This window comes from Nomascus leucogenys, chromosome 4, assembly GCF_006542625.1.
Source record: "Nomascus leucogenys isolate Asia chromosome 4, Asia_NLE_v1, whole genome shotgun sequence".
In the NCBI taxonomy this organism is placed as follows: domain Eukaryota; kingdom Metazoa; phylum Chordata; class Mammalia; order Primates; family Hylobatidae; genus Nomascus; species Nomascus leucogenys.
Window position 1 is genome coordinate 119,389,409 of NC_044384.1, and position 27,587 is coordinate 119,416,995.

General features: G+C 41.4%; 1 non-coding gene across 1 annotated transcript; it reads right to left on the reverse strand.

Annotated features, from left to right (window-relative positions):
- Positions 1 to 11,279: 11,279 nt before the first annotated feature.
- LOC115834959 lies at positions 11,280 to 11,407 on the reverse strand. Its single transcript, XR_004029941.1, has one exon. It is a non-coding gene; the product is annotated as a small nucleolar RNA SNORA25 (small nucleolar RNA).
- Positions 11,408 to 27,587: the final 16,180 nt, after the last annotated feature.

The window sequence follows — 27,587 nt, forward strand, 5'->3', positions numbered from 1 at the left end:
CCAAGAGGGGATTCTTGGACCTCGCACAAGAAAGGATTTGGGGTGAGTCTATACAGTAAAAGCAAGTTTATTAGGAAAGTAAAGGAATAAAGTAATGTCTGCTCCATAGGCAGAGCAGTGGCATGGGCCGCTCAACTGAGTATACTTATAGTTATTTCTTGATTATATGTTAAGCGGGGGGTGGATTATTCATAAGTTTTCTGGGAAATGGGCAGGGATTTCCTGGAACTGAGGGGTCCTTCCCTCTTTAGACCATATAGGGTAACTTCTGGATGTTGCAATGGCATTTGTAAACTGTCATAGCACTGGTAGGAGTGTCTTTTAGCATGCTAATGTTTTCTAATTAGTGTATAATGAGCAGTGAGGATGACCACAGGTCACTTTCATTGCCGTCTTGTTTTTGGTGGGTTTTGGGATGCCAGCTTCTTTACTGCTTCCTGTTTTATCAGCAAAGTCTTTATGACCTTTATCTTGTGCTGACCTCCTATCTCATCCTGTGACTAAGAATGTCTAAGCTCCTGGGATTATAGGTCTCAGCCTTATTTTACCCAGCCCCTATTCAAAATGGAGTTGCTCTGGTTCAAACACCTCTGACATGACCAGCTGATAGTTGGATGGGGGGATTTAAAGGGGTATAGAGAAAAAAAACAGCTAGTCTATAGTAATAGTATCTAGGAGAGGCTGGGCATGGTGGCTAACGCCTATAATCCCACCACTTTGGGAGGCCAAGGCGGGTGGATCACCTGAGGTCAGGAGTTCGAGACCAGCCTGACCAAATGGTGAAACCCCACCTCTACTGAAAATACAAAATTAGCCAGGCATGGTGGCACACGCCTGTAATCGCAGCTATTTGGGAGGCTGAGGCAGGCGAATCACTTGAACCAGAAAGGCAGAGGTTGCAGTGAGCAGAGATCGTGCCATTGCACTCCAGCCTGGGCAATGAGTGAAACTCTGTCTCAAAAAAAAAAAAAAATAGTAGTAGTGTCTAGGAGAGATGACAGTATATAATGAGAATGGATTTTAGGAGCTGGGGTCTTGAATATTTTGAGCAGAGGGATGAGAGGGAGAGATATCAGTGTTGGGAAGGGAAAGGAAAGAAAGCAAAATTAATAGGAGCTGCTCAGTGCGGTGGTTAGAGGAACAGATGTGGGGTTGTCAGAGGCATTTGAACCATAGCAACTCCGTCTTGAATAGGGGCTGGGTAAAATAAGCCTCAGGTTTGCTGGGCTGCATTCTTAGTCACAGGATGATATTGGAGGTCGGCAGGACTGGTATCACAAGATACAGGTCACAAGACTTTGTTGATAAAACAGGTTGTAGTAAAGATGCAGGCCAAAATCCACCAAAACCAAGATGGCGACAAAAGTGACCACTGGCTGTCCTCACTTCTCATTATATGCTAATTATAATGTAATAGCATGTTAAAAGACACCCCTACCAGCGCCATGACAGTTTATAAATGCCATGGCAACATCAGGAAGCTCCACTATATGGTCTAAAGAGGGGAGAACCCCTCAGTTCCAGGAAATCCCTGCCCCTTTCCAGGAAACCTCGTGAATAATCCACCACTTGTTTAGCATAATCAAGAAATAACCATAGAAATAGCCAACCAGCATCCCTCGGTGCTACTCGGTCTATGGAGTAGCCATTATTTTGTTTCTTTACTTCTCTAATAAACTTGTTTTCAAGGCCAGGCATGGTGGCTCAGCCTGTAATCCTAGCATTTTGGGAGGCTGAGGAGAGTGGATAGCTTGAGTTCAGGGATTCAAGACCAGCCTGGGCAACATGGCAAAACCCTGTCTCTACAAAGAATGCAAAAATTAGCTGGGCTGGTGGCATACGCCTAGAGTCTCAGCTATCTGGGAGGCAGAGATTAGCAGATGTTGCAGTGAGCCGAGATCATGCCACTGTACTCCAGCCTAGGTGACAGAATAAGACCCTGTCTCAAAGAAAAACAAAACAAACTTGCTTTCACTAGACTCTATGGACTCATCCAGAATTCTTTCTTGAGTGAGATCCAAGAACCCTCTCTTGGAGTCTAGATCAGGACCCCTTTTCTGGTAAAAGGGTCTGACTTCTTGCATGTCCCTGTTTCACCACTTAGTAGTTGTCTATTTGTTTTAATTTAACTCTCTGTGCCTTAATTTACTTTTCTGTAAAATGGGGATAATAATAGTAGCTATTCCATTAGATTCTTGTGAGAAGTACATGAAATCACATAAATGACAGTGAATGCCCTACCTCTTGGTTAATATACGGCAAATGTTCGCTGAATGAATGAATTGGTGGTTGGTTGGCTTAGCTTTGGGGCCAGTCTTTAACATTTACGATTTATAGTAAGAAAAGTCTCTTGCTATCCTTCCACAGCTATCCCCCATCCTCATCACTTTCCTATCTGGCTGCTGCAGCAGAAACATTTATTTAATAGGAAATAGAACTACTCATTCTGCAAGAAGAGTCTTTAAATTGCAGATGCCTGGGTGAGTTATTATATTTATATAAGTGGATTTTGTTTAAAGTGCAGACAGTAATCTCTGATCTCTTTTTGATTTGACAAAGAAAGGTAGAATGAACTTGGAGTCTAAAGGTGGAAGAGCTAAAGCCACTGGGGTTGAGAAAAAAGCAAAAGGAATAGATGGGAGACAACCAAGACACATTTTGACACATTTTGATGAGGGCATCAATTTTTAAAAGTAAGCAGTATTTTTATATAAGAAGGACCTCATTTTTCTTTTAGAGATAGGATCTCACTGTGTCACACAGGCTGGAGTCCAGTGGTATCACCATAGCTCAGTGCAGCCTTGAACTCCTGATCCTCCCACCTTGGCCTCCCAAAGTGCTAGGATTACAGGTGCGAGCAACTGTGCTGGGCTGAGGGCCCCATTTTTGCAATGCCAAAATATTCTGTATAATAAGTAAGAAATAAGAACCCACAGGAAAGTAGATTCAGGACAAACAATAGAACCAAGATTCTGGTGTTTGTTTGTTTGTTTGTTTTTTGACTGGTCAAGTGCAGTAGTGAGAAGTGGGGAAAGAGTTGAACAAGGAGTTCAACCTGTAATTGAGCAATCATTTGAGATAAATCACTATCTTCAAACAGGCGGAGATTCTGTTCTTTAAAAACGTTGAGTAATCACACACACTGATTCTTAGGCTTCATCTGCTCACACCTGGTACACACCCATACAAATCCCTTCCTAGCTTTTTGTTTAATGCTTCTGAGTCAGCCACATTGGATGAGAGAGAAGGGAGGAAGCTTAGCTTCATTTTGTGAGCCACCCCCTCCCCCATGGCTTACTTCTAGGCAGATGTGGGAAGCCTTGAGAGACTGGCATAGTTTCCAAGTTGGATGCCTCCTTTAAAAATGTCTGTTAATTCTGACTATAGGCTAGAGCTGTCAGTTTGGAACCCCTTTAGGTGGAAAGCCAAGCTTACAGCCATCCTATTATTTACCCTGTCTCATTTCCTGGTGACTTTTCACCGTGTACACAAAGCTTTCACCTTTTATGCCCTCTCCCAGGCTCTTGACCAACAGTCTTGGCTGTCCTTTTGTAAATTGATCTGTTAGCATATACTCTATTATTAGTTTAGTCTTATCATAATCACCGTAACAGCTGCTGTTAAAATTTACTTTCACAACAGACATTAGTGTAATCTGGCTCCTAGTGGCTCAAAAGTGTTTTCTTGCATTTGTGAGAAACCCAGTAGAAGCTACAAGCAAAGGGACTTGGAATGCTTCCTGGTAGAATGCCTGCACCAGATGGGAACCATACCCTGAATTGCCTTTGGAAAAGCAATCTATGCTCCATCCAGACTGTTTCTCATTCACACTAGCTCAGGGCCCCACCCGCTATGCCATCTTAAAAGGCAAGGCCTCTTCTATTTTGAAAACTTTCAACAACAAAAAACGTGGGTTAAGCAAAATTAAATACTGTAAATTATCTCACACTGCAAATTAATTTTAATAGGAAGATACAATTGAGTTTTTCTGGAATCTTTCAAAGTACAGCATTCATTTTGAGTTAGGCCTAGTTTGCCCTCAAAAATTAGGTTCCCTTCTCTGCAAATTTTAAGTAGAGGCTGCATTGAATTACTATTTCAAATAAGGTTGAAAAATAAGATTCCTTCAGCAAATAATTTTTTTGAGCGTTATACAAGTTTATTCCTATTTATACTTAGTATATGGCATCTGTTATTTAGGATTCAGAATCTTTTTTTTTTTTTGAGACGGAGTTTCACTCTTGTTGCCCAGGCTGGAGTGCAATGACGCAATCTTGGCTCACTGCAACCTCTGCCTCCCGGGTTCAAGCCATTCTCCTGCCTCAGCCTCCCGAGTAGCTGGGATTACAGGCATGTGCTACCACGCCTGGCTAATTTTGTATTTTTAGTAGAGACTGGGTTTCTCCATGTTGGTCAGGCTTGGTTGCTAACTCCCGAGCTCAGGTGATCTGCCCACCTTGGCCTCCCAAAGTGCTGGGATTACAGGTGTGAGCCACAGCACCCGGCCAGGATTCAGAATCTTTATTAGATACATCTGTTTGCCATTAATATTTTTTTAAATTATGTTATATATTATTTATTATTATTATTTATTATATATATTATTTCCCAGCTAATATTTTTTGTATTGATAGGGGAACTCTTTTTAAGGTTTTGCCAGAAGTGATCAGAATAATATGAATCTTATATTACAAAAGATAGATTTGGAACACAAAATTTAACCTGAATAGCCTAGAAATGTAAAAATTAATACAATATATTTTGTATATTGACTTTACAGGGTGATTATAACATTGCAGAAGACCAAGCTTGGCTTGGTTTCAATAAAAATATGTGGAATTTCCTTTTGTTAAAAAGTAATTTCAACTTTTATTTTAGATTTAAGGGATACGTTCAGGTTTGTTACATTGGTATATTGTGTGATGCTGTCACCAAAGTACCCAGTAGGTAGTGAGCACAGTACCCAATAGGTAGTTTTTCAGCCCTTGCCCCCTCCCTCCCTTCCCCCTCTAGTGGTCCCCAGTGTCCATTGTTGCCATCTTTATGTCTGTGAGTACCCAATGTTTAGCTCTCACTTATAAATGAGAACATGCGGTATTTCGTTTTCTGTTCCTGCATTAATTTGCTTAGGATAATGGCCTCCAGCTGCATCCATGCTGCTGCAATGAACCTGATTTCATTCTTTTTATGGCTGTGTCTTTTAGCAGATTATTTTTGAGTTCCTACTATGTGTAGGGCTCCCTGCTACACATAGTGCTGGCCTTAGGACAAAGGAGTGATAGTGTTGCGAGAAGTCAGGGATCCCAAATGGAGGGACTGGCTGGAGCCACGGCAGAGGAACATAAATTGTGACGATTTCATGGACATTTACCAGTTCCCAAATAATACTTTCATAATTTCTTACGCCTGTCTTACTTTAATCTCTTAATCCTGTTATCTTCGTAAGCTGAGGATGTACGTCATCTCAGGACTACTGTGATAATTGTGTTAACTGTACAAATTGATTATAAAACATGTGTGTTTGAACAATATGAAATCAGCACACCTTGAAAAAGAACAGAATAATAGCAATTTTCAGGGAACAAGGGAAGACAACCATAAGGTCTGACTGCCTGCAGGGTCGGGCAAAATAGAGCCATATTTTTCTTCTTGCAGAGAGCCTATAAATGGACATGCAAATAGGGAAGATATCGCTAAATTCTTTTCCTAGCAGGGAATATTAATAATTAATACCCTGGGGAAGGAATGATTCCTGGGGGGCGGTCTATAAACAGCTGCTCTGGGAGTGTCTATCTTATGCAGTTGAGATAAGGACTGAAATATGCCCTGGTCTCTTGCAGTACCTTCAGGCTTACTAGGGTAGGGAAAAAACCCACCCCAGTAAATTTGAGGTTAGACCGGTTCTCTGCCCTCGAACCCTGTTTTCTGTTGTTTAAGATGTTTATCAAGACAATACATGCACTGCTGAACATAGACCCTTATCAGTAATTCTGCTTTTGCCCTTTGCCTTGTGATCTTTGCTTTTGCTTTTTGCCTTGTGATCTTTGGACCCTTATCAGGAGTTTCTGATTTTGTCCTTGTCCTGTTTCCTCAGAAGCATGTGATCTTTGTTCTCCTTTTTGCCCTTTGAAGCATGTGATCTTGTGACCTACTCCCTGTTCTTGCACCCCCTCCCCTTTTGAAATCCTTAAACTTGCTGGCTTTAAGGCTTAGGTGGGCATCACGGTCCTATCGATATGTGATGTCACCCCTGGTGACCCAGCTGTAAAATTCCTCTCTTTGTACTCTTTCTCTTTATTTCTCAGCCGGCCGACACTTATGGAAAATAGAAAGAACCTACATTGAAATATTGGGGGCAGGTTCCCCCCGATATGATAGAGCAGCATACAACTAAATCTTATACAAGTCAGACTAAGGGATCCATTCTGACCATGGAACTGAAGGTGGGTTTCAGAAAGGGGACGATGCTTTTGCTGAGCCTTTAAGGATGAATAGACTTTGACCTAGCAAAATAGAGAAGGGCATTGTTTCACTACCACTGCTGCATAATAAACAGCCCCAAAATTTACTGGCAAAAAACCAAACCATGTTATTATGCACACAGATTCTATGGGTCAGCAATTCAGAAAGCGTGCAACAGGGAAAGCTTGTCTTTGATCTGCCATGTCTGGGTCCTTAACTAGAAAGACTTAAAGGTGGGGGTGACCCCATAGATGGGAGGTGAAATTGTCTGAGAGCATCTTCATTCACATGTCTGATGGCTAATACTGGCTATTATTGTATGAGGCCTTAGTGGAGCTGTGGGTAGAAAAGCCTGCCTATGGTCTCTCCACAGGCCTTCCTCATAGCAGGTAACCTTTGGGTGGCCACATTTCTAATTTGGCAGCTCAGGGATCCCAGAGTGAGTGTCCCAAGAGAACCAGGTAGAAGCTGCATGGTATTTTCTACACTAGTTTCAGAAACAGCCAGGTGCGGTGGCTCACACCTGTAATCTTAGCACTTTGGGAGGTTGAGGCAGGCAGATCACCTGAGGTCAGGAGTTCGAGACCAGCCTGGCCAACATGGTGAAACTCCCATCTCTACTAAAAATACAAAAAATTAGCTTGGTGTGGTAGCACACACCTGAAATCCCAGCTACCTGGGAGACTGAGGCAGGAGAATTGCTGGAACCTGGGAGGCTGCAGTGAGCCAAGATCGTGCCACTGCACTCCAGCCTGAGTGAGAGCAAGAGTCTGTCAAAAAAAAGAAAGAAAGAAAGAAAGAAAGAAAGAAAGAAAGAAAGAAAGAAACTCAGTGGTATCACTTCCACAAGAGAGGCATCAATGTTGGCTAGCTCAGATTCAATAGGAAGTGATACGGACTACGGACTTCAACCTCTTGATGGGAGGCGTGTGACCATTTTAAAGCCTGTCCTAAGTGTGCTGCGGCAGAAGGAAAGCAGAGAGCTCATGGGGTGTTTCCAGTTGGCCTGTAGTCTGATGCTGCTGGCATTGTAGGTGTGAAGTAGAGTGGCAAAGGTGGGGTTGGAAATGTAGACTGGATCCACCGTGTGAAAAAAAGTCTTTACTGCTTTGCAGCAAGTACCGTATCTGAAGCCACAAATCACAGAAGAAATAACACTTTGTTTTTCTATGAGTCAATCTACTTTTCCTCTTGAGACATTCCATTTGGGTATGGGAACTTAATCTCACTCAGTTCTGGGTAATCTCTGCCATCCTGGGTTACCTGAGTTCAGTCCTCCCTCATCTTTTCTCTTGACACTGTCTCTAGAGTGGCATGGGGTGTATGTGGCAGGGAGGAAGCTGGCTGTGGGCTAATTTCTGTCCAAGCTGGCACCTGCCCAGATGTACCTGAACCTGTTTGGTTCTAGGCCATTGATTCAAGCAGCTTGCATCTGTGTTATTCCTGACTGCAGAGCTTCTTGAGGTCTAGTTCTATTTTAGCTAAAACTGTCCCCTTCACAGGGACACAGAGATAATCTCCTGTACCTCTCTGGAGCTGCAAGGAACAATGTAAGGTCATCTCAGTTCTTCTCTGTTCCCTACTGCACTTTAAAAAAAATTTTTAACTTTTATTAGCAACGGAGTCCCACTCTGTCACCAGGGCTGGAGTGCAGTGGCACCATTATAGCTCACTGCAGCCTTGAACTCCCGGGCTCAAGCAATCTTCCCACCTCAGCCTCCTCTTTAGCTAGGACTACAGGTGCAGGCCACCACACCTAGCTAATGTTTAAATTTTTTGGTAGAGACAGGGTCTCTCTATGCTTCCCAGGCTGGTCTCAAACTCCTGGCCTCAAGTGATCCTCCCACCTAGGCCTCCCAAAGTGCTTCGCTTACAGGTGTGAGCCACTGTGTCCGGCCTATCTACTGGACTTTACTCCTATGCCAGGCCAGCTGCAAAGAACCCGCCTCCTGGGTTCAAGTCATTCTCCTGTCTCAGCCTCCCAAGTGGCTGTGACTACAGGTGCATGCCACCACATCTGGCTAATTTCTATATATATATATATATATTTTGAGATGGAGTCTTGCTCTGTCACCCAGGCTGGAGTGCAGTAGTGCAATCTTAGCTCACTGCAACCTCTGCCTCCTGGGTTCAAGCCTGGGAGACATTCTCCTGTCTCAGCCTTCTAAGTAGCAGGGACTACAGGCACATGCCACCACACCCAGCTATTTTTTGTATTTTTAGTAGAGACAGGGGTTCACTATGTTGGCCAGGCTGGTCTCGAACTCCTGACCTCAGGTGATCCACCCTCCTGGGCCTCCCAAAGTGCTGGGATTACAGGCCTGAGGCACCATGCCTGGCCTCTGTTTTCAATTCTTTGAGTATGCTGTCTTAAACTAGGAGTGGAGTTGTTGAGTCATATTATAATTTTGTTTTACTTATTGAGGAACTGCCAAACTTTGTCTCAGGCCCTTAAAACACAAAGCTGGCCCATGTCCTTACTTGGTCAAGATTCATTGTTCTGTTACTGTACTGTTGAATTTGATCTGCCATGGTTTTATTTAGGATTTTCGCACTCCTATCCATGAGTGAGACTGTCTTTGTCAGGCTTTGGTAAAAGGATTATGATTAGTCAGCTTCATAAGTTTCCATCTTCTATATATATTGTATATTATAATATTATAGATTATGGAAATGATCCATTTCTCCAGTTATAGAATACATAACACAAACATGAGTATTTTGAATTATAAACTTTCAATATCACTTTTAATGATTTTGCTTGCTTCTCCTTAAAATAATCTAGGTAATTTATATTTTCATTTTTTTGAGACAGAGTCTCGCTCTGTCACCCAGGCTGGAGTGCAATGATGTGATCTTGGCTCACTGCAACCTCTGCCTGGCAGGTTCAAGCGATTCTCCTGCCTTAGCCTCCCAGGTAGCTGGGATTACAGGTGCCCACCAACACACCCAGCTATTTTTTTGTATCTTTAGGAGAGACAGGGTTTCACCATGTTGGCCAGGCTGGTCTCGAACTCCTGACCTCCTTGTTATCTGCCCGCCTCGGCCTCCCAAAGTGCTGGGATTACAGGCATGAGCCACCACACCCAGCCCTCTTTTAAAAAAATTAATTAATTAATTAATTCATTAATTTATTTATTTTTGTGACTGAGTCTCGCTCTGTTGCCCAGGCTGGAGTGCAGTGGCATGGTCTCGGCTCACTGCAACCTCCACCTCCCAGGTTCAAGTGATTCTCCTGCCTCAGTCTCCCGAGTAGCTGAGATTACAGGCACGGGCCACCATGCCCAGCTAATTTTTCTGTATTTTTAGTAGAGACGGGGTTTCACCATATTGGCCAGGCTGGTTTTGAACTCCTGACCTCGTGATCCACCCGCCTTGACCTCCCAAAGTGCTGGGATTACAGGCGTGAACCACCACACCCTGCCCCTCTTTATAAACTTTTTAATAGCTCCTAAGTTATTATTATTCCTTTTATTGTTGTCTAGTTTTTCAATTAATGTTTTTTAATTTTGTCTCTGTACTTCACTTGTAATAGTCTTTTAGTCCACCTTAACTTCTAGATAAGGTATTTTGTCCATTTATTTTATTTTTCTTGCGTAGGATTTGCTTTCCTGAACTGCTTTATTAGGTTATAATTTTCCTACTTAAAATTCATCCATGCTGAGTGTCCAATTAAATGATTTTTAGTAAACATACTGAGTTGTGCAAACATCACCACAATCCAGTTTTAGCACATTTCTACCACTCTGAAAGATCCCTTATGCCCGTTTACAGTTGATCTTCGTTCCTATCTTCAGCCTCAGACAAGCACTGGTTTGATTTCTGTATCTATAAATTTACTTTTTCTGGCTGGGCGTGGTGACTCACGCCTGTAATCCCAGCACTTTGGGAGACCGAGGCGGATGGATCACTTGAGGCCAGGAGTTTGAGATCAGCCTGACCAACAAGGCGAAACCCTGTCTCTACAAAAAATACAAAACTTAGTTGGGTGTGGTGGCACACGCCTGTAATCCCAGCTACTCCGGAGGCTGAAGCGACAAGAATCACTTGAACCCGGGAGGCGGAGATTGTGCTGAGCCAATATTGCACCATTGCAGCCTGGCTGATGGAGTGAGACACTGGCTCAAAAGAAAAAAAAAAGGAAAAATACTTGGTTTTTCTGGATATTTCATTATAAATGGAATCCTGTTATATCATGTGGTCTTTTGCATCTGGCTGTTTCTCCTGGCCATAATGTTTTTGGGGCTCGCCGGTGTTGTAGCATGTATTGTATGCAGCAGGTAATACATTCTGACTTTTTAGATTGTGCTCATCCACATCTTTCTAGGGGCTCTTCCCCTGGACTCATGTAGCTTCCTCCTAAGACTGTGGAAAGCAATACTTTGCAAAGGCTCGAGGGAACACTGCAGATCTCTGGAACTCTCTCTTGGTACAACTTCCTTATCTCTGGTACTTTGCTCCACAAATTGTGGATATTTTCTAAAATTTTTCTCTGTTCTGATATAAAAACATTTCACAGCAGTGTTTTCTCTCTAAGATCTCAGGACAATGCTCCCTTTCCCTTAAGTTGCAGAGTCTTTCCTAAGATATATGAAGTCTGTTTTCACTCCTCCATGAAGTAGTGAGCTCTTCAAGGCCTGGGATTGTCACTGGGCAGATATGTGGGCTGTTCTTCTCTCCCTCCACTGCAGAGGAAGTGTCAGATTTCCCCCCTCAGGCTGAGAGACAACTGGGTGGAGGTTGATCTGCACTCTCCCCAGAGCAATTTCTGGTGCCTAGTGGGTTCTCTTTTATCATGTTTTTTTCTTTTTCTTTTTTGTTATATCTCCTCAGGAAAACATAGCACCATCAAATGCTATGGCATCCTATAGAGAACTTCCATCTTTGGTCACAGTGTTAAGAGCTCTTGGTTTCATAGCCTCACAAGCCCTCTTTGAAATGACCTATCTTTTCTCGTTAAAAAAAATTAAAAAAAATTCTTTTTTTAGAGATGGGGGTCTTGCTATGTTGCCCAGGCTGGTCTTGTACTCCTGGCCTCAAACAATCCTCCCACCCTGCCCTCCCAAAGTGCTGGAATTACAGGCATGAGCCACCACACCTGGCCCTTAGTGGGCTTTCTGAAAGAAGCAAAACTTTTTTCCTGTTTTCATTCTAGGATTTTCTGACTGCAAAACCAGTTCAAGAACATGCCTAGACAAATGAAAACTTCTGCAGAGGGCAGTGGAGTCACAGAAGGCTGACTGCCTCCTGCTTATGTAACCAGTTCTCCCAGTGAGCCGGCAGTTCCCATTCTCTCTGTCACACGGGGTACGTAGGGGAGCTTTTCTTCCAGCATGTACTGTTTTGGGGGTACTGCCTGACAGGATACTCATCTCCCAAGATGCCCCTGGGCTAGGCAGTGGATACATCAAGTCCTGGTAGTTGTCACTGAATGGTTACAGAAAGAGGCAGGTGGGGGTTGGGGGTAGTAAGGTAAAACTTTGGTTTAGATTAGTTTAGATCAAACCAGCCTGTCTGTACTAGTAGGACTTCTGCCTAGTTGCTTGGTTAGAATGAGGATAAGTAAGCTCCTTGTGGCTGTCCATGGTTCAAGAGGCGTGTGAGTATCATCAGGAATGTGAGTTTTTTCTTTTTCTTTTTTTTTTTTTGAGACAAGAGTCTCACTCTGTTGCCCAGGCTGGAGTGCAGTGGTGCCATCATGGCTCACTGCAGCCTCAAACTCCTGGGCTCAAGCAATCCTCCTGCCTCAGACTCCCAAAGTGCTGGGACTACAGGCATGAGCTACCACCCTTGGCCTATGAATGTGTTTACTGTTAGTGTCCCACACATTGCATTTAGTGGGAACGTCTCTCAGATTTTGGCATGTGGTCTTCCTTATCTATCACTCCTTCCAGGGAGCAGCATCTTACTAAGTTGGGAGGGCACTGGTGGTTTACCCCATGTTAACCTTGAGGCAATCTAAGGATTTTTTATTTGGTTCTAGAGGAATTGGAAAACCTGTGAGCTTTCCAGGCAGAAGTGATGAGTTAGGTGGATTATAGGTCAGAATTGTGCCACCTGGGCAGTGGCATTTGGAATGCAGAGGAATCAGTAGCTCCCTGTTTTTTCTCTTAAATTTTTTTTTGGCTGGGTGCAATGGCTTATGCCTGTAATCCCAGCACTTTTGGAAACCAACGCAGGAGGATGGCTTAAGGCCAGAGGTTTGAGACCAGCCCAGGCAACATAGCGAGATCCATCTCTACTAAAAATTAAAAAAATTAGCCGGGCATGGGGTCACATGCCTGTCATCCCAGCTACTCAGGAGGCGAAGGCAAGAGGATTGCTTGAGCCCAGGAGATGGAGGCTGCAGCGATCTAGGAATGTGCCACTGCACCCCAGCCCAGGTGACAAAGCAAGACCCTGTCTAAAAAAAATTTTTTTTAATTGTGATAAAATAAACATAATGAAGTATGCAGAGTAGTCGGATTCATGAAGACAAAAAGTATAACAGTGGTCACCAAAGACTGGGGGAGGGTGGAATGGGGAGTTACTGTTGGATACAGAGTTTCAGCTTGGGAAGATGAAAAAAGTTCTGGAGATAGATGGTAGTGATGGTTGCACCATGTGAATGTGACTTAATGCCACCCAATTGTACACTTAAAAATGGTTACAATGATAAAATTTATATCATAATATTTTAACTTCTATTATCTGTCTCTATCAATTTGCATATCATTTTTTGCTTTTTAAATCTGTGAAGATAGCATAGGTTCTTTTCCTACCAGAAAGTTGGAGGATAGAGGGAAGAGATATTCCTTTAAGATCTCTTCCAAACCTATTATTTTTCTCTATTTTTATTTAAAGAATTAGTGTCTGATCCTATTTTATGAATTCACATGTCTGATTTTTTTTTTTTTTTTTTTGAGACAGAGTTTCACTCTTGTTGACCAGGCTGGAGTGCAGTGGCGTGATCTCAGCTCACTGCATCCTCTGCCTCCCAAGTTCAAGCCATTCTCCTGCCTCAGCTTCCTGAGTAGCTGGGAATACAGGCGTGCACCACCATGCCCAGCTAATTTTTGTATTTTTAGTAGAGACAGGATTTTGTCATGTTGGCCAAGCTGGTCTTGAACTCTTGACCTCCAGTGATCCGCCTGCCTTGGCCTCCAAAAGTGCTGTGATTACAGGCATGAGCCACTGTGCCCAGCCTGATTCTTTAGAGTTGTACGTTTTTGTTTTATTGTATTTTTTCTATAAAGTACATTTTCTTTTTCTTTTCTTTTTAAAATAATTTTCTTCAGGCAGCCTCCCAAACCAGAGTAGGCTCAGACTCCTCTCTGAGGTACTTTTATGGTATGTCCTACTGCCCCACTCTCCTATCTCCTCATTTTCTCTGGTGTACCTAGTTGTATGTCTGATGAGAACGTCTGAGTGTAGACACTGCTGCTTCCATGAAACAACTTCAGTTAACAGTTATGGGAAAACCCCATGTTCGTGTATTAAAGTCCTGTTACTAGAATTATCACTCTGTGAATTTATATACATGATAACTTCTTTTTCTCAGCTCTGGAATAATAGCTGCATACTTGATATTTATTTTGATATATTTTGCAGATTTATGTAGTTGTAAATTGATTTACCATGTATTGATTAAGCCTGATTTTCATAGACACTGTCTGATATACTGTGGCTAAGTCTAAGCTCAGCAATACTGACTTTGCAAACTGACCATGAAATTATTACATATTGGCTAATACAATATCTTGACTGATATTGACTGAATAATTATAGTATATTAGGTGATGAATTGGAGACAAATTAGTATCTCCCTTGCAGGTACAGGGCAGTAAAATTATTTATTTTCTTGGAAAGCACTGTGATGAGCATCACTTTCTTCAGCTGGAAATCTTAGTGTTGATTCTTCTTCTGTTCTGGAGCCTGTGATTGATTGGACTCTAATTATTGAGAACTTTTCTAGGAAGTCTCAGAGCTTTTAGAGGGGAGAGTATTTACATTTGGTAGAAAATCTTTTTTTTTTTTTTTTTTTTGCTACAGGGTCTTGCTCTGTCACCCAGGCTGGAGTGCAGTGGCGCCATCTCTGCTCACTGCAGCCTCGGCCTCCTAGACTCAAGTGATCCTCCCATCTCAGCCTCCCTCTCAGCTGGGACTACAGGCTGGGGCTACCATACCTGGCTAATCTTTTATTTTTTGTAGAGATGGAGTCTTGCTAATATGGTTTGGCTCTGTGTCCCCACCCAAATCTCACCTCTAATTGTAATCCCCGTAATCCCTACATGTCAAGGGTGGGATCAGGTGGAGGTAATCGGCTCATGGGGGCAGTTTCCCCTGTGCTGTTCTCCTGACAGTGAGTGAGGCTCATGAGATCTGATGGTTTTATAAGCATCTGGGATTTCCCCTGCTTGCACTCACTCCATCCTTCTGCCCTGTGAAGAAGTGCCTACTTCTTTGCCAGCCGCCATGATTATAAGTTTCCTGAGGTGTCCCTAGCAATGTAGAACTGTGAGTCAATTAAACCTCTTCCTTTATAAATTACCCAGTCTTGGGTATTTCTTCATAACAGTGTGAGAATGGGCTAATATACTTGCTATGTTGCCCAGGCTGATCTCAAACTCCTGGGCTCAAGCAATCGTCCTGCCTCAGCCTCCCAAAATGCTGGGATTACAGGCATGAGCCACTGCACCTGGCCTGATAGAAATTCTTAATTTCTCACCTTTCCTCTTTCTTTACACTAAAGAATAAGAAAAGCCAATAACAATGGCTGCTATTGGCTTACTGTCTTAAAGGCAGCTAAGTCTTTTCATTTTAGGGCCAAATGTCTCATAAAACCTATCATAGAGTGTATGAATACCTTTAATGAAACTCTGTCTCTTTTTTACACAATCTAGGGAAGTTGATGTCACTTGTGGCTGACAATAAAATTTGAATCTGGATATTCTTATAAATGTTCTAATACAGCATTTATTGGCTGCAATACAGAGTTATATCACCCTTTTACTAGAAAGGAGATATTTCTCTGCATTCCATGTACTCCTTCAACAAGTATTTTTTGAGTGCCTTCTAGGTGCCGGCTACTTTATAATTAAATTCCTAACCTTAGGTCTGGCATCCATAGTTTGTCAGATTTTAAATTCCACAGGATCATGTAAGTTCAAGTTAATTAATTCTAGGTACTAAAAAATAAGACTTCCTGTTAAGACAAAAATTAATTTTACAAGATTAATATAGATATTTGAAAGGCTTCTTGGAATTGAAACATCTCTTAAGACCTTCAAATTTTGACAAGTTGAGCCAAAATGATTCAACAACAACAGCAAAAAACCACTGAGCTTTAATATACATTTCAAATTGTTTTATGATATCAGAAATAATGCGAGAACTGTTCAGTAACACACGACTTGTAAAATCTAAGAACATTTTAAAGGAAATTCATCACATTATAATTTGACAAGCCCCTAAATATGACTACTGAAAACAGGCACTAATAATTGGAATGACTGTTTTGCATTTTATTGCTAATAGTGAATGGGTCTTGGGTAAAGATGTGAATTTTCTTTCAATGGTCCTCCAACAACAACAAGTCTTATTTTATAAAAGTCCATATTAATGGAGAGTTCATTTGAGGGTAAGCCAACTGTAATTTTTCCTAAGGTTTTCAGACAAGAACCCCAAACATACATCCATTGAATTGAAGTCTAACACAATTCTTTATCCTAGAAACATTAAATAGCTGGAGATTAATAGTGTTATCACCTCAACTTGAGTCAACTGTTCAATAGAATTAAAAATTGGAGATGTAGTAATTCTCATATTCTTGATTCTTTTCATATTCACAAAAAAATATCCAGTGTCCTATTTAGGTGGCATTTCAACTTAAGCTAAAACCTAATTCTTCTTCTTTTCCTGCTTTGCTTTCTTTTCGTAGAGAAGGGGTCATGCAAGAAGGAACTTAGTCCTAAAAACAAAATATATAGATTGCCATAGATTTTATTTCACTTTATTTATTTTTTGTCATTCTTCTTTTTATGTATTTAATTTTTAATTAATTAATTAATTATTTTTAGACAGAGTCTCACTCTGTTGCCCAGGATGGAGTGGCACAATCTCGGCTCACTGCAACCTCTGCCTCCCGGGTTCAAGAGATTCTCCCACCTCAGCCTACTGAGTAGCTGGGATTACAGGTACCCCCCATCATGCCTGACTAATTTTTGTATTTTTAGTAGAGATGGGCTTTTGCCATGTTGGCCAGGCTGGTCTTGAACTCCTGACCTCAAGTGATCCACCTGCCTTGGTCTCCCAAAGTGTTGGGATTACAGGCATGAGCCTTCATGCATGGCCTATTTATTTTTAAAATAGAGACGGGGTCTTATTATATTGCCCAGGTTGGTCTCAAACTCCTGGGCTTCAGCAATCCTCCTGTCTTGGCCTCCCAAAGTGCTGGAATTATAGGGATGAACTACTACACCTGGTCAGCCTTAAGATTTCAAAGGAGCAATTCTTAAAATGACTCATCTTTCCTATATATCTGGGTTTAATTCTGAAATATTCTAAGATTTCAAACTCATTTTTCTATGGCATTTATATTTCCTATTTCTCATTGCTTTTAAGAGGAAATGCATTTCCTATGTTAGCTTTATCCTCGAGTCTATTTCTGAATATTTCTTTAAAAGTTACTAATATCAGAATTTTATGGATTCTTTTAGTATATTAAAAGCCTTTCGGCTGGGCACGGTGGCTTACACCTGTAATCCCAGCACTTTGGGAGGCCAAGGCGGGCGGGTGGATCATATGAGGTCAGGAGTTCGAGACCAGCCTGGCCAACACAGTGAAACCCCATCTCTACTAAAAATACAAAAATTAGCCGGGCATATGCCTGTAGTCCCAGCTACTCGGGAGGCTGAGGCAGGAGAATCACTTGAAACTGGGAGGCAGAAGTTGCAGTGAGCCAAGATTGCGCCACTGCACTCCAGCCTGGGTGACAGAGTGAGACTCTGTCTCGAAAAAAATAAAAATAAATTTTTTTAAAAAGCCTTTCAGGTTAAATAACTGAAGAGAATCTAAAAATATTGTTGCAAGAAGTAGGCTGCTGACTCAAATCACATCTTTAAAAAAAATCCAACATATGAAAATAAAAAAGTTTTAAATACCAATGACCTTGATTCCATCTATGGGCTTAAGATACATTTTAGATTCAAATATGATAAACCCAGTTACTCTCCCTGAAATTGTAAAAAGAAGTCGTTTTCATCCTCGTGTGTCACTTAAGTTCTCCTCAATTGTCTTCTTTTTTCTTTTTTCTTTTTTTTTTTTTGAGACGGAGTCTCGCTCTGTCGCCCAGGCTGGGGTGCAGTGGCGCAATCTCGGCTCACTGCAAGCTCCGCCTCCCGGGTTCACGCCATTCTCCTGCCTCAGCCTCTCCAAGCAGCTGGGACTACAGGCGCCCGCCACCACGCCCGGCTAATTTTTTTGTATTTTTAGTAGAGGCGGGGTTTCACCGTGGTCTCGATCTCCTGACCTTGTGATCCGCCCGCCTCGGCCTCCCAAAGTGCTGGGATTACAAGCGTGAGCCACCGCGCCTGGCCTCTTTTTCTTTCTTTTTTTTTTTTGAGATGGAGTCTTTCTCTTGGTTGCCCAGGCTAGAGTGTAGTGTCATGACTCAGCTCACTCCAAACTCTGCCTCCCGGGTTCAAGCAATTCTCCTGCCTCAGCCTCCCAAGTAACTGGGATTACAGGCACCTCCCACAATGCCAGGCTAATCTTTTTGTATTTTTAGTAGAGATGGGGTTTTACCATGTTAGGCAGGCTGGTCTCGAACTCCTGACCTCAGGTGATCCACCTGCCTCGGCCTCCCAAAGTGCTGGGATTACAGGTGTGAGCCACCATGCTTGGCCTCCTCAATTTTTTTCAATCTTTCTATTTCCCTTGTCAAAATATTTCATATAATCTTATCACTCCCTTGAGATAAGGAATTGCTGTTGGAGAAAATGTGATTCCAACCAGAGAATATTTTATGTAACTTAAAGGTTTTGCTTAGTAATTTTTTTTTTTTTTTTTTTTTTTACAGTCCAGAGGTCTTTTATTTATTTATTTTTTTAACACCGATTATGCCATGAATTCATAGGGAATAGGTTCCAGCAGCTCAGGCTACTTCCCATTGGTTCTCACAAAGTGTGCTTCTCTGGGTGGAGCAGGCAGGCGCTTCAGTTGAACCCAGGTACCTTTGTCTTTGGCTTCTTTCTTTTTCTGATCGTTTTCCTTCACGCATTTCAGGAAGCAATCTCGGCCCTTAGAGTGCTTAATATGCTCAATATGCACATTAATTCTCTTGGCAAGAATCTTGCCCTTAACTTGTTTGTTTACCACAATGCCAGCAGCATGCTGGGTCACATTGTAGACTCTTCTAGTTTAGCCATGGTGACACTTGTGGGGCATTCCTTTTTGAACAGCGCCCATTCCCTTGATGTCCACAGTATCACCTTTCTTATAGATTCACAGATACGTGGCCAAAGGAACAACTCCATGTTTTCTAAAAGGCCTGGAGCACATATATCAGGTGTCTCTCCTCTTTCCCTTGGCGTTCGTCATTTTGGCAAATTACTGGAAGATGCCGGTTCTGGCCGAAAGGAAGCAGTAAAATTTTTATCACTTGCTTCCTTAAGAAAATTTAGATATCATAAATTTAGCCTCTAACCTTCTTTGATATAGTTCCTATTCTCATTTTATGACCCAGTCTCTTCTGTTTTATTTAATGGCTTAATAGAGTCATGTTTGAAACTGGGTGGAAAGCAATTTCAGGAAATGGTTTACAAGCTACTTTTAATGGGTACTGTTAGAGTATTTATTGCTTTCAGATATAACATTATTATTAAAAATTATTTGTTGGTTGCTGGTGGTTGTGCTTGGAGCTATGAGAGACATAAAGAAGCTGCAATCACTGTCCTGTGCCCCATTATGTGGCAAATAAAAACCATGTGTCTTTATATGGTTTCTCTGGCTCTACCTGAGATATTCTCCCCTCTAGGGAATGGACATTGGTTACAGTGAGATGATGCATTTTCATCTTATTTTTATTGGCTCTCTTTTCATGAGCATTAGATTCCTTGGTAGTCAAGCTGAACTCCCTAAGAGGAAACACTAGGTCAGTGAAGTATATCAATGGCCTTTATAAGAACATGATGTCGATTCACGATTGCAAGACTTGCATTAGGGTTTGCCTTGCTCATATTGTTACTGGCAGAACATATCTGTATCTGTACAGGTCTGCAGCAACCTCAATTCTTGCCTCCTCAGAAGAAAGGACTTGACTGAGGGGGATAATGCAGAAGGAGAGACTGGCAAGTTTTTGAGCAGGAGTGAAAGTTTATCAAAAAGCCTTAGAACAGGAATGAAAGGAACGAAAGTACACTTGGAAGAGGGCCTGGCAGGCGACCTGAAAGGCAAGTGTGTGGTTTGACCTTTTGACCCGGGGTTTTATATGTTGGCATACTTCTGGGGTCTTGAATTACTTCTTTCTTCCCACTCACCTAACTCCTGAGAGCTCATCAGGAAATGGCTGATCACCAGTTTCAGGTGTTACCTATTATGAGGCTGCCTTTCACTGGTGCCAGCTGTGACAAATTATTACCATAGCAGGGCCGTTAACAACAGCCTGACCATCACCTGATGGCCACCCAACATTCCTGGTGTGTGTGTGTGTGTCCTGACTAGCTACCTACTGTAACAATATCTGTAAGTAGATGTTTAAAATAATCTTAGAGTCATGAGTTTTGGAGGGGACAAATATTCAAACCTTCCATGTTGTCTCTTTTCTTCTACCTTCCATCAATTATTTCTCACAAAAGGGGCAGATTTCTTGGCCATAGAAAAGGAAAGGTGACAAAAATGAAGAGGGTACCAAACATGTAAAAATACAAAAAAGGAGAGCAAAAGAGTCTATGGATACCAGAAGTTTCCAAGCTCCTTAAAGAGGATAAAATGTAAAACCCACCTCTTTGTAACATTTCTTCCTATTTAAGAAAAGAGGAGAAATCAGTTTCATATTGCAATTTGATGTGTATATTTTGTGTGTATATGTGTGTGTATATGTGTATGTATGTATCCAAAACACAGATTTTACAAATCAATACTTGTGATGCACACTATTATCTATTCTGTGATTGATGGCTGGGATTTAAAGGTTGAAGTAAGGAGCCAAGATGACTTCTGGTCTTTGGTTTAAGCAATTGGGTTGGATGGTAGTACTGTTTACGGAGTTAGAGGAAATGCAAGAGGAAATGTTTTGAAAGTTTAGCGAGAAGAAAGTGAATGAAATAATGATTTCTGATTTGGCCTTTTATGTTTGAGTTCCTTAGTATAGTGGTTCTCAGACATTTTGACTGATCCTCAGTACATCTGACATGAAGACCAAGTTGACAGGCACACATTTATATCCGTAACACACACATTTATATCTATGAGTATGCACATGTGTACGTCCTCCTCCTTTAGCAGGAGCAACAAGAGCTCCGGCCTGAGATGGGGGTTGAAAGATGCCATCTTAAGAGAGGACTCAATGAAGTGTTAGGGCCATCATGAAGAAGAAAGAAGTTCTCAATATTTTCCTCATTTCCAGGCAGCACTCACTTCCAAAACCCAATAGCTAGTTATTTTCAAAAGGCCAAGACAGCGAATGTATTGGAGACAGTTTTTCCAGTCTCTCCATTGCTCTATCAGGAAAGATCAAGAAGGAAGAAGCTCAAGGTCTTCTCTTGCTTTGAGAAAAGCTAAGTTGTGGAGTCTGAAGGGGCATCTCCATTTCTTGCTTAAAATCTGAACACCCTTGCCCCCAACACACGCAAACCTGGGCACAGTGATGTGCACCTGTAGTCCCAGTTACTCTGGGGGCTTGGGCAAGAGAATCACTTGAGCCCAGGAATTTGAGTCTGTAGTGGCTATTCACAGCCATAAATAGCCTGGCAACATAGTGAGACCCTGTCTGTTAAAATAAAAAATAAAAATAAAATCTGAACACATTCAATTTTATTGATTAATTAAAAATGATTTTGAGTTAAACTTACTGAAAAATATTTGGAAAAGTTTAGCAAACACTTATTTATTTCCAACATCCAGAATTATTAATTGTTAACATTTGTGTTATTTCCTCCTAGTCTTTTTGTTGATGAATATAAAACATTATGGATAAAGCTAGTGTCCCCTTGAATCATCACCTCAATCTCATTCCTCTCCCCTTCTCTGTGCCATCACTTCAGTTAGCATTTATGAATTGGATCTACATCTTCTGATCCATATTTCATTGTTTTCATACATAATTATAGCCAAGATATAGTATTCACATTTTTAAGATTAATAAACCAAACATCACATGTTCTCACTCATAAGTGGGAGTTGAACAATGAGAACACATGGACACAAGGAGGGGAGCATCACACACTGGGGCCTGTCAGGGGGTGGGGGGCAAGGGGAGGGAGAGCATTAGGGAAAATACCTAATGTAGATGGTGGGTTGATGGGTGCAGCAAACCACCATGGTATGTGTATACCTATGTAACAAACCTGCATGTTCTGCACATGTATCCCAGAACATAAAGCATAATAATAAAAAAAAGAAAAAAAAGTAATAAATGATTCCTCCATTGGCCACGGCTGTTAACTAGCAAGCTAGGGTCCTAGCACGCAAAGTTATGTCCTCTCTGAGTGAGAATAGACTTTCTGAGGGTGAGGAGATGGTGATTGTTCAACTCTGTATGGATGCCAATGCAGGCATCTTTGGCCCAGGATGGAGGGCAGTTTCTGGGGAAGTGAAGTGGGCTCTATGGGGAACTGCAGTTCATGCCCATTTCCTCAGCTTAGAGCTGTCTCAACTAAAAGTAGTAAAAGCTGTTCACCACCTGCAAAACGCAGCTGTGCGGGCTATTTTGAAACAAAGGGAGCGTTAGTATGGCTGGTCATATCCCCAGATCTCTCTTGGTTCACTAGGCAAAAGGTAATGCAGATATTAACGGTAGGGTTTTCTGCGTCTTTCTCTCATGGCCATTGCTGTGTGTGGTAGGAGGCATCCTGGTGTAATATACGTTAAGGGTTTTTTTAGAACCATATAGTTCCTTTAAGGGTTCCTTTAATCATATCAATCTGGATTGTAAGTTGAAGCTAACAGTCCTCCAGCTATAGTAAGGAGAAAGACATTCCTCAAAGAATATTATGACTTAGCCGGGCGTGGTGGCATGCTTTGGGAATGCTATAATTCCAATGCTTTGGGAGGCAGAAGGATTGCTTGACACCAGGAGTTTGAAACCAGTCTGGGCAACACAGTGAGTCCCTATCTCTATATAAAATTCAAAAAGTTAGCTGGGCATGGTGGCTCATGTCTGTAGTCCTAGCTACTTGGGAGGTTGAGGCAGGAGGATCACTTGAGCCTAGCAGTTTGAGGTTACAGTGAGCTATGATTGTGACATTGCACCCCAGCTTGGGGCACAGAGTAAGATCCTGTCTCAAATAAAAATCTATATATCTATATCTATATCTATCTATCTATGTCTATATATACAAAGGCTCCACATATCATGTTTAGCCAGAGACTTTGGCATGCATAGCAAAGACCAGAGCAGGTCTGAGCCATCCACACATCCCTAGCTGATGGAGTCTGTGTGTGTGTGCAGAGGATACTCAAGAAAGCCTGATGACTCTGCTAGACCAAGAAAAAAAGAGACACAAAAGCAGGAATGAAAGACAGGACGTTACTATTGACCTTATAGAAGTAAAAGGAATTGTAAGGGAATATTATGAATAACTATTAGACAACAGATGAATTAGACAAATTCCTAGGAAGATGTAAATTACTAGCTTGGAAAAATATAGAAAAGCTTAATAGACCTACAAGTAAAGAAATTGAATTTGTAATTAAAAATCTTCCCACAAAGAAATGCTCATGCCCAAATAACTTCCCTAGTGAATGCTATCAAATATTTAAATAACAAATACTAGTAGCTTACAAGTTTTTTCAGAAAATAGAGGAGGAAGAAACACTTCCCAGCTCATTCAATGAGGGCAGCATTAACCTGACACAAAAGCCAAAGATGACATGAGAAGAGAAAACTACAGACCAATATTCCTCATGAACATAGGCCCCAAAATTCTTAATAAAATCCTATCAAACTAAGGTCAGCAACATAAAAAAAGGATCATATACCATGACCAATAATATCCCAAGAAATGCAATATTCCTGTATCCCAGAAATGCAAGGTTGAATTAACATTCAAAAATCAATTAATGTGATATACCATATTAATAAAAGTCAAAACTGATATGATCATCTTCACAGATGCAGAAAAAACACTGTAAAAAATTCAGCACCAATTCATGATAAAAACCCTCAACAAACAAGATAGAGGGGCCCTTCCTCATTCTGATAAAGGCATCTACAAATAACCTAGGGCTAATATCATATTTAATAGTGTAGGACTGAATGCTTTCCTCCTAAGATCATGAACAAGGTGAGACTGTCTACTCCCACCACTTCTGTTCAGCTCTATACCGGAGGTTCTAGCCAGTATAATGAGGCCAAAAATAAAAAAGACATCCATGTTGCAGAAGAGAAGTAGGACTTTTTAAATTCACAGATGATATAATCCTTTATGTAGAAAATTGGAAGAAATCCACACAAACACAAATCCAGAACTAATAAATTAGCAATGTTGCAAGAGACAAAAGCAATATACAAAGTTAATTATATTTCCATGTTCTAGCAACAAACTATTCAAAGATGAAATTAAGAAAATAATTCCGGCCGGGCACGGTAGCTCATGCCTGTAATCCCAGCACTTTGGGAGGCTGAGGCAGGTGGTCAGGAGTTCTAGACCAGCCTGGCCAACATGGTAAAACCCTGTCTCTACTAAAAATACAAAAATTAGCCTGACAAGGTGGCAGGCATATATAATCCCAGCTACTGGGGGGCTGAGGCAGGACTTGAACCTGGGAGGTGGAGGTTGCAGTGAGCCGAGATCACGCCATCGCACTCCAGCCTGAGGGACAAGAGTGAGACTTTGTCTCAAAAAAAAAAAAAAAAAAAAAAATTCCATTCACAATATGTAAATAAAATCAAAAGGAACAAAATACTTGGGAAAAATGATCAAAAGTAGTGCTAGATATATACACTGAAAACAACAAAATATTGAAAATATTGCTGACAGAAATTAAAGAAGATATAAATAAACATCATATGATGGGTTGGAAGACTCAACTTTGTTAAAGGGCGATTTTCCCTAAATTGATTTACATTCAACACAATTCTTTTCAAAATCCCAAGCAGGCTTTTTTTTGTAGCAATTGATAAGCTGATCATAAAATTTATATGGAAATAGCGAGGACCTTGCAGAGCCCAAACTGTTTTGAGAAGGAAGAACGACATTGGAGAACTTATACAACTCAATGTCAAAACTTACCATTAAAATGACAGTAATCAAGACAGTGTGGTATTAGGGTATTGGATAAGCATAGGAATGTACAGTAGGCCTCTCTTTTCTGTGGTTTCGATTTCTGCAGTTACCCATGGTCTACTGTAGCCCAAAAATATTAAGTGGAAAATTCCAGAAATAAAAAATTTATAGGTTTAAGATTCTTATTATAGTACGCTCTTGTAATTGGCCCTCATTATTATTGTTGTTAGTCTCTTACTGTGCCTAATTTATAAATTAAACTTTACCATAAAGTTTACCTGTATAGGAAATGCCAGTATAGAAAAAAACATAGAATGTATAGGGTTCTGTACTATCTGCAGTTTCAGGTATCCACTGAGGGGTCTTAGAAAATATCCCTTGCCGATAAGAAGAAACTATTGTGAGGCAATGAAGCAGGACTGAGAATGCAGCAAAAAACTATATTAAATTAATTTTCACCTGTGGTTCTAAGACAATTTCGTAGGGGAAGTATAGACTTTTCAACAAATTGAGATGGAGCAGGGGGTTCTTTTAGGGGATTGTGGGCAGCCCAAGCATGGAAGTAAAGAAAAGTCTTGAGTTCCTTCAAGGGACATTCTGGGCACCTATCTAGCTGTATTAGTCAGTCTTCACACCGCTAATAAAGGCATACCTGAGACAGGGTAATTTATAAACGAAAGAAGTTTAATGGACTCACAGTTTCACATGGCTGGGGAGGCCTCACAATCATGGCGGAAGACGAAGGAAGAGCACAAGGAAATCGTACATGGCAGCAGGCAAGAGGGCGTGTTCTGGGAAACTCCCCTTTATAAGACCATGAGATCGTGTGAGACTTATTCACTATCACAAATACAGCAAGGGAGAGACTCGCCCCCATGATTCAATTACCCTCCCAGGACACGTGGGAATTATGGGAGCTACAATTCAAGATAAGTTTTGGATGGATTACAGCCAAACCATATCACTAGCCTTGAAAAGTAAATGAGCAACTTGATGAGCAGCTTGATAAACAAGAAGTTAATAGTAGCTTAAAACAGGAGCCACAGAAGCTAAAGTCAGGAGATGTTTGAGTCCCTGTAGAAACTAAAGATAATATCTTAACATATGTACCTGAGTTGTTTTTCAGAAACCCAGACCTCCACCAAACAGATCCACTGGCACATAAATGTCAAATGTGAGGGACCCGAGGACTGAACTCTGACCACCGCTATTTGTTTTAGATGTCTTCCTAGGCAGTCTGGCGGAGGTCGCACTCCCAGGCCAGAATTAACGTTCTTTTCTGCTGATCCCAAATTTTTAGACAAAGCTTTGTGTCCTTTAATTGCAAATCAGAATTTTTTTTTTTTTTTTTGTGGCATCTTGCTCTGTCACCCATGCTGGAGTGCAGTGTGTGCAATCTTGGCTCACTGCAACCTCTGCCTCCTGGGCTCAAGTGATCCTCCCACCCCAGCCTCCCAAATAGTCGAGGTGCCAGCCACCATGCCCAACTAATTTGTGTATTTTTGTAGAGACAGGGTTTCACCACGTTGCCTAAGCTAGTCTCAAACTCCTGAGCTCAAGCAATCCACCCCCTCAGCCTTCCAAAGTGCTGGGATTACAGGCGTAAGCCACCATGCCAGGCCTCAAATCAGAAAATATTTGAATCCACCTATGACCTATGGGCCTCTACTTCAAGATGTCCCACCTTTTTAGGTCAAACCAATGTGCAGCCTCCATGTATTGATTTATGACTTTGCCTGTAACTGCCTCGCCACCCTAAAAAACCCTTACCTGTAAACCATCTGGGAGTTTGGGTCTTAAGTATGAGCTGCCCAATTCTCCCTGTTTGGTGCCCTGCAATAAATGCCTCACTTTCTCTGGCTGCAAATCCCAATGTCAGTGTTTGGCTTTGCTGCACCGGGTGAGCAGACCCCAGTTCGGTTCGATAACAAAATGGCGCTGGGACAACTGCATATCTATATGCAACACTTCAGAAAAAATAGATGAGCTGGACTTCATTATAGTTGAAAACTTTTGCTCTTCAAAAAACACCACTAACAAAATGAAAAGACAACTTAGACTGGGTAATAAGATTTGCAAATCATGTACCTGACAAACGACTTATATCTAGAATATACATATTTTGTTTTACATTTTTTTTTTTTTTTTGACAGAGTATCTCCTGTTGCCCAGGCTGGAGTGCAGTGGCACGACCATGACTCACTGCAGCCTCAACCTCTTCAGGCTCAGGTGATCCTCCCACCTCAGCCTCCTTAGTAGCTGAGACTACAGTCATGCACCACCATGCCCAGCTAACTTTTTTGGTATTTTTTTGTAGTGATGGAGTTTTGTTCATGTTGCCCATGCTGGTCTCAAACTCCTGGGCTCAAGCTATCCGCCCACCTCGGCCTTCCAAAATGCTAGAATTACAGGTGTGAGCCATCAAACCTGGCCTAGAATATATTTTTAAAACTCCTGAATGGGCAATGGATTTGAAGAGATATTTCACTAAAGAATATATACAAATGGTTAACAAGTACATGAAAAAGGTGTTCAACATCATTAATCACTAGAGAAATACAAATTAAAACAACAATGAAATATCCATTTACTTTTACCATAATGGCTGAAATAAAAAAGAAAGCATTCATGAGTGTAAGGGAGTGGAGAAACTGGAATCCTTTAATATTACTGGTGGGAAGTTAAAATGGTGCAGATATG